Source organism: Meles meles, chromosome X (assembly GCF_922984935.1).
Source record: "Meles meles chromosome X, mMelMel3.1 paternal haplotype, whole genome shotgun sequence".
NCBI classification, from domain to species: Eukaryota; Metazoa; Chordata; class Mammalia; order Carnivora; family Mustelidae; genus Meles; species Meles meles.
The window spans coordinates 21,750,226-21,760,193 of NC_060087.1; positions in this window are offsets into that span (position 1 = coordinate 21,750,226).

The window sequence follows — 9,968 nt, forward strand, 5'->3', positions numbered from 1 at the left end:
CTAAGGCCCAAGAGTGACTGGGACATGGAATCATGAGATTAAATAGAGTTCTGGGTGGAAGTGGGTTTAAGAGTCAAGGCTGTAATTTCTTTTTTTTTTTTTTTTTTTGAAAGATTTTATTTATTTATTTGACAGAGAGAGAGGTCACAAGTAGGCAGAGAGGCAGGCAGAGAGAGAGGAGGAAGCAGGCTCCCCGCGGAGCAGAGAGCCTGATGTGGGGCTCGATCCCAGGACCCTGAGATCATGACCTGAGCCGAAGGCAGCGGCTTAATCCACTGAGCCACCCAGGCGCCCCAAGGCTGTAATTTCTTAAGAGAATTACATGAATGAAAGATAAATAAAAGTTCAAGTGTATGATTTTTCTAGTTCTAATTTACTCTAATATAAAATGCTTACATCTATAAAAATTCGAATTTTAAAAATTTAAATCTTAAAGTTCTCTTTAAAACAAGTTTCAAGTAGCTCAGAAAACAGATACCGATTTCTACTAATTATCCTCTCACATAGAATGTTTACATCTAAACCTTGCAATCCTACCTATACAAACTTGTTTGTAGTAATTGTGGTCTTTTGTAGGTCTTTTCTCTTCCTAAGTGCCATTGTATGTGATATTGTGAGGTATGCTTTTTGCCTTTTAATAGTTGATATCAGAAATGCAGACATAAATAATTTGCCTTGTGGCATTTTACAGAATAATGTTTAACCTTTGCATTCTATGGCAGTTTTAGAAAAAATAATAAATTGACCAAATAAAATGGATTAACTGGATCAATCTTAAATTTAAAAAACAAGTAATACAGTCACATTTTGAAAACTGAGTTAAAATGTTTGATAATTGTATCAGTTCTGTATATTTTGTTATAGTATAAAGAGGAAAATGAAAAGAGAAAAGAATTCAGTAATAAGTTAAATTGTAGATTATTTTTTATGACATAGATTCTCATTTTACATTTTAAAAGTCTAATAAAAGTGTGCTTTTTTTAAACTTAATATGGTTTGAAAATCATCTGGTATTGATCCTATATATTATGCTTAATTAATTTCAAAAATAAATTTCAATAAAAGAGACAAATTACTTTGAAAATTCAGGAAAAAAAGCCAACCTCTTATTTTAGCACTCTTGGGTATTCAACTCTAATTGTCATTCTTCTTAGGGTATGCAGAAGTACTGAGAAGTTTTAGGCAGAAAGCCTGCTGAATAACCAAAATGATAGCACATATGCTTTGGGAGTTTAACTAATGTAATTCAATGAAATTGCTGATTGAAGAGATTTCTCATGTTATTAGTAAACGAATTTAGAGTTACAAGAGACAAGTTGTAAAAACGGCAAACATTAGTAATTGTCAGATGCTTACAGTGCATTACAATGTACCTGCTTCGTATAAACAGTAAATCCTCACCTTTTAGCATATTAAAATGATTAAGAGTTAGAAGATTACAAGATTACAGAAAAACATGAAAAAGATTAAAAGAAAAATTATTAAAGAAAAATTATTAAAAATTATTAAACACAGTAGTGTCAGGTCAGAAAATTAGCTATGGATTACAGAAAAATAATGTAAAATTATGACATTGAAACCTCTTTCTTAAATTTCAATTCCAGTATCGTTAACATATGGTGCTAGATTGGTTTCAGGCGTACAATACAATGATTCAGCAATTCTATACATTACTCAGTGCTCATTGCGATAAATGTACTCTCAATCTCCATCACCTATTTCACCCCTCCCCCCATGCACTCTGGTAACCATCCATTTGTTCTCTATAGTTAAGAGTCTGTTTTTTGGTTGTCTCACTCTTTTTCCCTTTGTTCATTTGTTTTTTTCTTAAATTCCACATATGAGTGAAATCATATGGTATCCATTTTCCTCTGACTATTTTCACTTAGCATTGTACTCCCTAGCTCCATCCATGTTGTTGCAAGTGGAAAAATACCATTCTCTGTGCGTGTGTGTGTGTGTGTGTGTGTATACTTGCACCACATCTTCTTTATCCATTCCTCTATTGATGAACACTTGGGCTGCTTCCATAGTGTGGCCATAATAAATATTGCTGCGATGAACATAAGGGCGCATATATCCCTTTGAATTGAAACCTATTTTGTGTCTGGGTTTTTGTTAACATAGCCTGGAATCTAAATCTACTTATTATATTATTTAACTTGGTACATTTCCATTTTGAGATTTAAGATACTCATTTTTAATTGTCTTTTTAATTATTATTAATTATTTTAAATTAATTTTTAAATGTGTGGTCCTAATCAGATTTATGTTTAAATGATTTAATGTTCATTTCTTATCTGTTATGGACTGAATGCTTGTGTCTCCCCACCCAAATTCATATGCTAAAACCCTAACCCCTAATGTGCCTGTATGTGGAGTTGGGGTCTTTATGGAATTAATTAAAGTTAAATGAGGCCATTAGAATAGGGACATGATCCTGTAAGAATAGTGTCCTAATAAGAAGAGACATTGGCAAATTCTCACCCCAAGGGCTTACCCCCAAGGAAAGGTCATGCGAGGGCACAGTGTGAGAAGGTGGCCACCCTCTCACCAGGAAGAGGGCTTTCATCAGAAACCAACCAGGCTGGCAACTTGAACTGGGACTTCTAGTCTCCAGAACCGTGAGGGAATAAATGTCATTTGTTTCACCCACTCAGGCTATGAGATTTCGTTATGGCACCCTGAGCAGACTTATATGTTGTCTTAGAAAAACAAAATTTTGGGGTATCCTCCTCTCTCTCTGCCTACTTGTGATCTCTGTATGTCAAATAAATAAATAAGATCTTCTAAAACAAAACAAAAAATCCACGAAATTTCATGCCTGATTCTGAGTCTCCATTCTCACCATTGGAGTGGATTTACTTGGAAGAGTGCTTTGGTAATACATGCCAAAAGAGAATTTTTGTGTGTGCTCACAAGTTAACATATGATGAATTTTTTTTTTTTTAAGATTTTATTTATTTGACAGAGAGAGACACAGCAAGAGAGGGAACACAATTGGGGGAAGTGGGAGAGGGAGAAGCAGGCTTCCTACTGAACTGTGGAAATTCCCCACACAAAACCCCCACAAGAATATGTTAGGAAGATTAAAAATATTTTATAGCCACATTAGCAAGTGTTTCAGCAAAACATACTCTCCAGCCTTATTTTTGGACTCAAAATTAAGGTTTTTCAGTTTGCACTATGTCGATCTATAGTGTTGGACATGTGGTTACTGAGTCTACCTGACGAGATTCCCTTTCGTTCCAGTTGTGTCCTAGTCCTTTTGTCTACACCCCGTTGGACTGGGGCCAGTCAGTCATTCGTCTCTGCTAGACTCCTCCCCTTGCTTCCTGTCATGCAGCCCAGTAAACCAACCCAATACCCATAGTTTCTTGTTCTTCTGCTTCTGTACTCGAATTGGACAGTATACTACAAGGTTAAGTGACATGCACTCTACTCTGAGGCCAAGTTTTGCCTCATGGCCTGTCTGGAGAAACCTCAGATGCTGAGAGGCCTTTGATGTCTCTTCTCAGTTGGTTCACCATGACACGTTAACCAGCAGGGTAAAAGGGACTTTGTTTCTCATCTTTACTTGCCTTTTTCTCATGCATGCTGCCTTAGATTCCCATCTCCTAAATAAATTATTGGCTCTTTAACCCATGCCTCAGGTTCTATTTATTAGAGACTCTGTCAAAGAATAATATAGACCTGTTTGTATCTCCTTTGATGTATTATTTGCATTTCTACCTATAAGACCACAGCTTAGGATGCCATGATGAAACACTCAAATAGAATTTATGCTTCTCTGTCAACTTAGATCATCGTCATGACATCTAAGATGACCTACATATTTTATTAATAGAAAACTGAGTTCATGGCACCTTCTTCTACTCCCCCCCACCCCGTGTCAACCTAGGCCCATTTCCTCTCGGGTTTGCTGTCTATCTCAGCGAATAATTCCATGAACGTGGGAACAGTCTGTTCCCACTCCTTACCCAAATTCAGTTTATTCACTAGGTCTTTCACTTCTACTCCTAAATAGTTCCTGAATTCGCTTCTCTCTTCACTCTCTCACTTTCATAGCTTAAACATGGAAACCACCATTTCTTACTTGGACCATTTCAGTCCTCTCCCAGTCAGGCTCTCTTCCTTCAGTCTCTGCAGTCTCTAATCTGTCCTTGAATCTGCTGCCATCATACTCATTTTAAAGTAATACCAACTAATACTTGCTAAAAATCTCTTTAGTAACCCCCTACTGCCAAAATTGTAACATATAATACAAACTTCTAGCATGCCATACAATGACCTTTGTGCTTGGATGGTTCCTACCCAGCTAGCTGAGATTTTTAAACATGCCAAGTTTTTTCACACCTGAGAGGTTTTTTGTTTTTGTTTTTTTTTAACATGCCATTTCTCCCACCTGATATATCCTTCTGCTCCATAGTCTATCTGATAAATTCCTAGTAATCTTTAAGAGACAGCCCAGTGGTCATATCACTTCTTCTCTTAGGCCTTTCCTGATATCCACATCTCTACTTCTTGAGTGATGATGCAATTCTCTCCATGTTTCTCTTACATGCTCCTTGTAGGAATGGTCTCAAGACAAATGCAGATGAGCAAGAGAGGAAGTGGAAACATGTAGGGACTTTTTAAAGGCTGTGCTTGGGTCAAGTTTGCTAATGTACTCTTAGCCAAAGCAAATAACAGGGAAGAGTCCAGAATCAAAGATGGAAGCAGAACGACCTGCCAGAGAGAGAAGAAACTTCAAAGTTCTACAGCAAGGGGCAAGGATAAAGGAAGGATGAACAGGTAGGGCCATTAGCACAACTGATCTGCCACACACTGTGAATATTTATTCCTGAAAACCCAGGCCTCCATAGAACCTTTTTCTTGATGCGTACTCAGAGGTTATGTATAGTGATAAAATTAACCAAATCTCTGCTTGACAGTGCAGGAGGGGACTACTTGACTTACAGGAGAGGATTAAAAGACATTACGGGTGACTGAAAATCATGAGCTTTTGGAAGGGATGCTCAGTTTAATTATTACAAGCACATCTCCTTGCCAGTTAATGTCATGGCTTTAGTCGTTTTACTTGTCACTACTTTTAAGAGGTGTGATCTTAGAGAGCTGGATGTTGAGTGAGACTGACAGGAAGAATTCAGGAAAAAAGAATATGAAGGTGGATATTATAAAATAAATACAACACAGTGATTGTTGCTACAAATTAAAAAATAAATGTATTATACTCTTTTTGTGATTCTGTTGCATTAACAGATCCCGAGTTCCAGACAGATCAAAGTGTACCTTAGGGACTCTGTTTTTCTTCTTCAAATATGAAAGACTGAAAGAGAGAAAATGTCTTTAAAAAGCTGTATTAGGTTATCCATGAGAACTTCAGTGAATATGTATTCACATTAGACCAATAATCGAGTGACAGCCAAAATTGTTTACCCAGTCTCTTTGCTCGTGATCTCTCTAAGCAGATGGCTCTGCATGCTTTTGAAGGAAACTTTTCTTGAACCTAAGTTTGAATAAAGAAATAGACCAAATCGGGGCGCCTGGGTGGCTCAGTGGATTAAGCCGCTGCCTTTGGCTCAGGTCATGATCTCAGGGTCCTGGGATCGAGCCCCGCATCGGGCTCTCTGCTCCGTGGGGAGCCTGCTTCCTCCTCTCTCTCTCTGCCTGCCTCTCTGCTTACTTGTGATCTCTCTCTCTGTCAAATAAATAAAATAAAATCTTAAAAAAAACAAAGAAATAGACCAAATGAACCCTATGGGGATTGAAAAGCTGAGTCTTAGACATGAAAGGACTTGGCACTGAATGAAAATTTTAAGCTAATCATAAATTACTGTGGCTATAACAAAGCATTGGATTGATTGAATCCATGATTTTACCTTTTTTTCCCCCTTAGATGCTATTATATTATTACCTCCAGTCTTGATTCCTTTTAATGGCTGTCATATATACATGGATAGTTGTGAGGGATGCCCTAACTCTTGATGGATGGAGGGGCCCATTATATAAACAGAGCCATCTGCTGATACACCATGTAAGTGTTAATTTTATATTCTTCTTTTTCTTTTTTTTTAATTCTTATTTTTCTTAATGTAGAACAATGGAGGAGTTCAGAACTGAATTCACAATGAAAGGACAGCAAAACACATAATCCTTCAGAGTCAGAGAGAGGAGGCTTTTACTCCCACTTGTTACCCATGAGCTCCATATACTTGGGTCATTTAGTGTATTTCTCTGAACCTGTGATATCATATGTAAAAGGAGAGGAATAAAATCCACAGTGAAGGATTGTTTTAACATTAGAGAATATATTACGTGTCCTGCACATACTAGGTGCTTCGTAATAATATTTTATCAAAATGATAAATCTACGTTTAAACTCCAATAACAGCCCTTGATACAGAGCATGTATTCAAAAATATTTAATGGAAAAAAAATATTTAATGGAATTATTTAATGGATGATTTTCAAACATGAATCAGTTATAAATCAAAACTAGATTTAGCTATCTCTAGTTTTGAAATAATTTTTCATAATGATCCTCTTTAACATTATAATTTTCCTTATACTTTTTAAGATTTTTTTTTTATAGTAACCTCCATATTCAACATGGGGCTCGAACTCATGACTCTGAGATCAAGCGTTGCATGCTCTACCTACTGAGCCAGCTAGGCAACCCTCTAATTTTTCCTTAATGAGTTTCTAAAAAGTATAAAATTATTATTTCCAGTTTCAATTGAAATTATGAATGTAGCCTGTTAGCTTGCTTAGTGTTAATGTGGGCGATCAGGTCTTACCTCTTGTCTAGCTCACTAGTTGATCTTTTCTGAGCAATAAGTAAGGGGAACTGGATAAAAATCTCAGTGTACCCACTTTCGGGCTATTGGTTGTAGGCCAAAGCATAGTGAAGTAGGCTCCTTTTCACTCTTAGACCAAAATACTGAGGAACTAAGGTGGAATGGTGCTTGCACATGACTCTTAATAGCTGTATGTGTGGGCTCATAAAAATTCCGACTGGCCCAGACATGGCCTATTATAACAGGGCTGAAGGCTATTGGCTTTTCTACCCCTTCGACTTTACCATTGTTATGGAGGATCTCAACATCCCTTTATGAATACTCTCTGAACCCTGGGGCCATGTTATGGCTAGTGTAGTGCCTTGACAACTTAAGCTTTTCATCAAAGTTTTATCTAAAGCCACGGCAAGTAACACAAATGAAATTATTTATGTTCAAAGATAATGTATACAAACTGTGTCTAATATATGATGCATAGGTAAAATGTCATTGTTGCATAAACACGATTTTCCTTTCTCTCTTTCTTACTCTGAACAGCATCGCTACTGTAAGGGATATAATATTGGTCTGATAGGATGGTGTTCTATTCTATCACACATAACAACTAGTAGAGAAGAAATGAATATAGTTACCTCTATCATGCATTCATATGCCGACATTTATTTACATCTGACTCACAGGCATTACGCAACACATCGGAGACATAAACACAAATAAACCATGGTCTACTATTCTCAAGAAGTTCACCCTCATAATATTCCTCTGCTTCCTCACCCATTGTAATCAATTACTCTCCATAGAGTCCCCTTGGACTTTGTTCAGACATCAGTCATAATTTTTATAATTAAGAACACGTGGGGCACCTGGTTGGCTCAGTGGGTTAAAACCTCTGCCTTCGGCTCAGGTCATGATCCCAGGGTCCTGGAATAGAGCCCCACATCAGGCTGTCTGCTTAGCAGGGAGCCTGCTTCCTCCTCTCCTCTCTGCCTGCCTCTCTGCCTACTTCTGATCTCTGTCAAATAAATAAATAAAAAGAAAAAGAACATGCAAACCAATATTCGCCCGTTATAAAGTGCTTTACCCATGTTATATTATTTACATGTCAATCAATGACCTGGCAAGGGATCTTGCTAAATATTGTTAAAATGTCCCCATCAAATAGTGATCTTGTGGCTTATAGTGAGTTGTAAGCCTTGTTTTATAACAGGCAAAAATGATCCCTTAAGGATCAGAAACCTCAGTGTAAAATGTGAAACTATAAAACTCTCAGAACACAGGAGAAAATCTAGATTACCTAGGGTATGGTGGTGATTTCTCAGCTACAACACCAAAGGCATGATCCATCAAAGAAATAATTGATAAGCTGGACTTCATTAAAATTTTAAAACTCGTGCTTTGAGAAAGACAGTGTCAAGGGAATGAAAAGACAAGCCACAGAATGGGAGAAAATATTTACAAAAGACATGTCTGATACAGGACTGTTAACCAAAATATACAAAGAACTCTTGTATGTGCAAGAAATTCTCCACTGGAAATCTGGAACATATGTCAACATAGAGACCAGAGTAAACAAAAGGTTTTGGTTTGGAGTAAGAGTTCTTATTTTCTTTCTTTATTCTTGGCCAAGTATAATTTGTACACAATTTTCTTTAAAGAAAGTGTGGCATCAGATGCCAATTACCTTCTACAGTAGTCACTAGCTCATCTATAACCACTAGGTGGGTATAGAGATGGCTTAAAAATAAAATCTTTAAAAATATACAATCACTAGATACATTGAAGGCTGAGAATTGCTACTAGAGAGTTGATGGCTCTAAAGTTTGAGAGAGGACACAGACAGGTAACTGAGCTTTTTGTAAAAAGAAGGAATAATTCTCTAGTTTCCATTGTTTCCTTTTGAAATTTTAGAAATCAAGAATCCATTCAGAGAATATAGGTAAAAATGTTTTATTTCAAATCTACTGGGCTCTGAACACTTAATTTCAAAGTTAGATAAATGTGATATAAACCATTAAAAAGTCTACATTTCATACTACCTGGGAGAAAAAGTGACAGAATGACCAATTATGAAGTTGGTTATTTTGCCTTTAGCGTGACACCTGTTTTCTGAGCTTCACTCCAACTTCAATCTTTTGTTCTTCTCTCCCTCACAATCCTTCCCCCACCCAGTGCTATCAAGCTCTATCCAGTTTTTCTCGTGAAGGAAGGAATGGTATGATAAATGGATTCATACCAAGAGACTGTAGTTCTCTGTTTCTCAGAGTGTGTTCCCCAGAGCAGAGAAATTGGCATCACCAGGTTTACTAAGAAGCCACATTTTCATAGGGTCCCCATGTGTTTTGTATACATTTTAATAAGATAAGCAGGAGATTCACATGCACATTCCACTTTGAGAACACTGGCAGGAACATGGCTATTTTCCGGAGCTCTGTTCTAGAAGTGTGATCTCAGGGGGAACAACTTCAGCATCAGCATGGAATCTATTAGAAATGTAAATTCAGGCCCCAATTCAGACCTTCCATATCAGGAACTCTGGCAGTGAGGCCCAGCCATCAGTGTTTTAAGAAGCCCTCCAAGGGTATGGGGTGTGGTGCATAACCAATGAATCTTGGAACACTGAAAAAAATAAAATAAAATTGAAAAAAAAAAAAAAAAGCCCTCCAAGGGATTCTGCTGCTTTAAAAACAAACAAACAAACAAACAAACAAACAAAAAAAACAAACAAAAAAACGTAAAGACCACTGTTGCAGAGAATCTACATGTAAAGAATTTCTCATTTCAGAATCATGGAGCTTAGTGCAAAGTAAAACGTGGAACGGGCCAGGAGTTTATCTCATAGAACCTCCTGGCCTTCCTCCAACTTGCCTAATGCTGAAATTTAAGACTTTTTGCAAAAGCGCCCTATGTATGCTTTTCAGATTAGCCTATTAACTTGTCTCATACCTTCTGAGAGTGAATCCCTTGATACCAACTGGTTTAATTCAAGAATTCTCCATTACGTTAGCTATTCCAACCTGAATTTCATACCAGCAGGACATCGGGCTGTATAGCCATTTTAATTAGCTGCCGATGACATGGAGATCATGGACTTACTGGAATTACTTCAGTAACTTAAAAACCTCCGCAAAATTGAACTCTCTGTCTTGTCTTTTTCTCCCCTAGCTCATT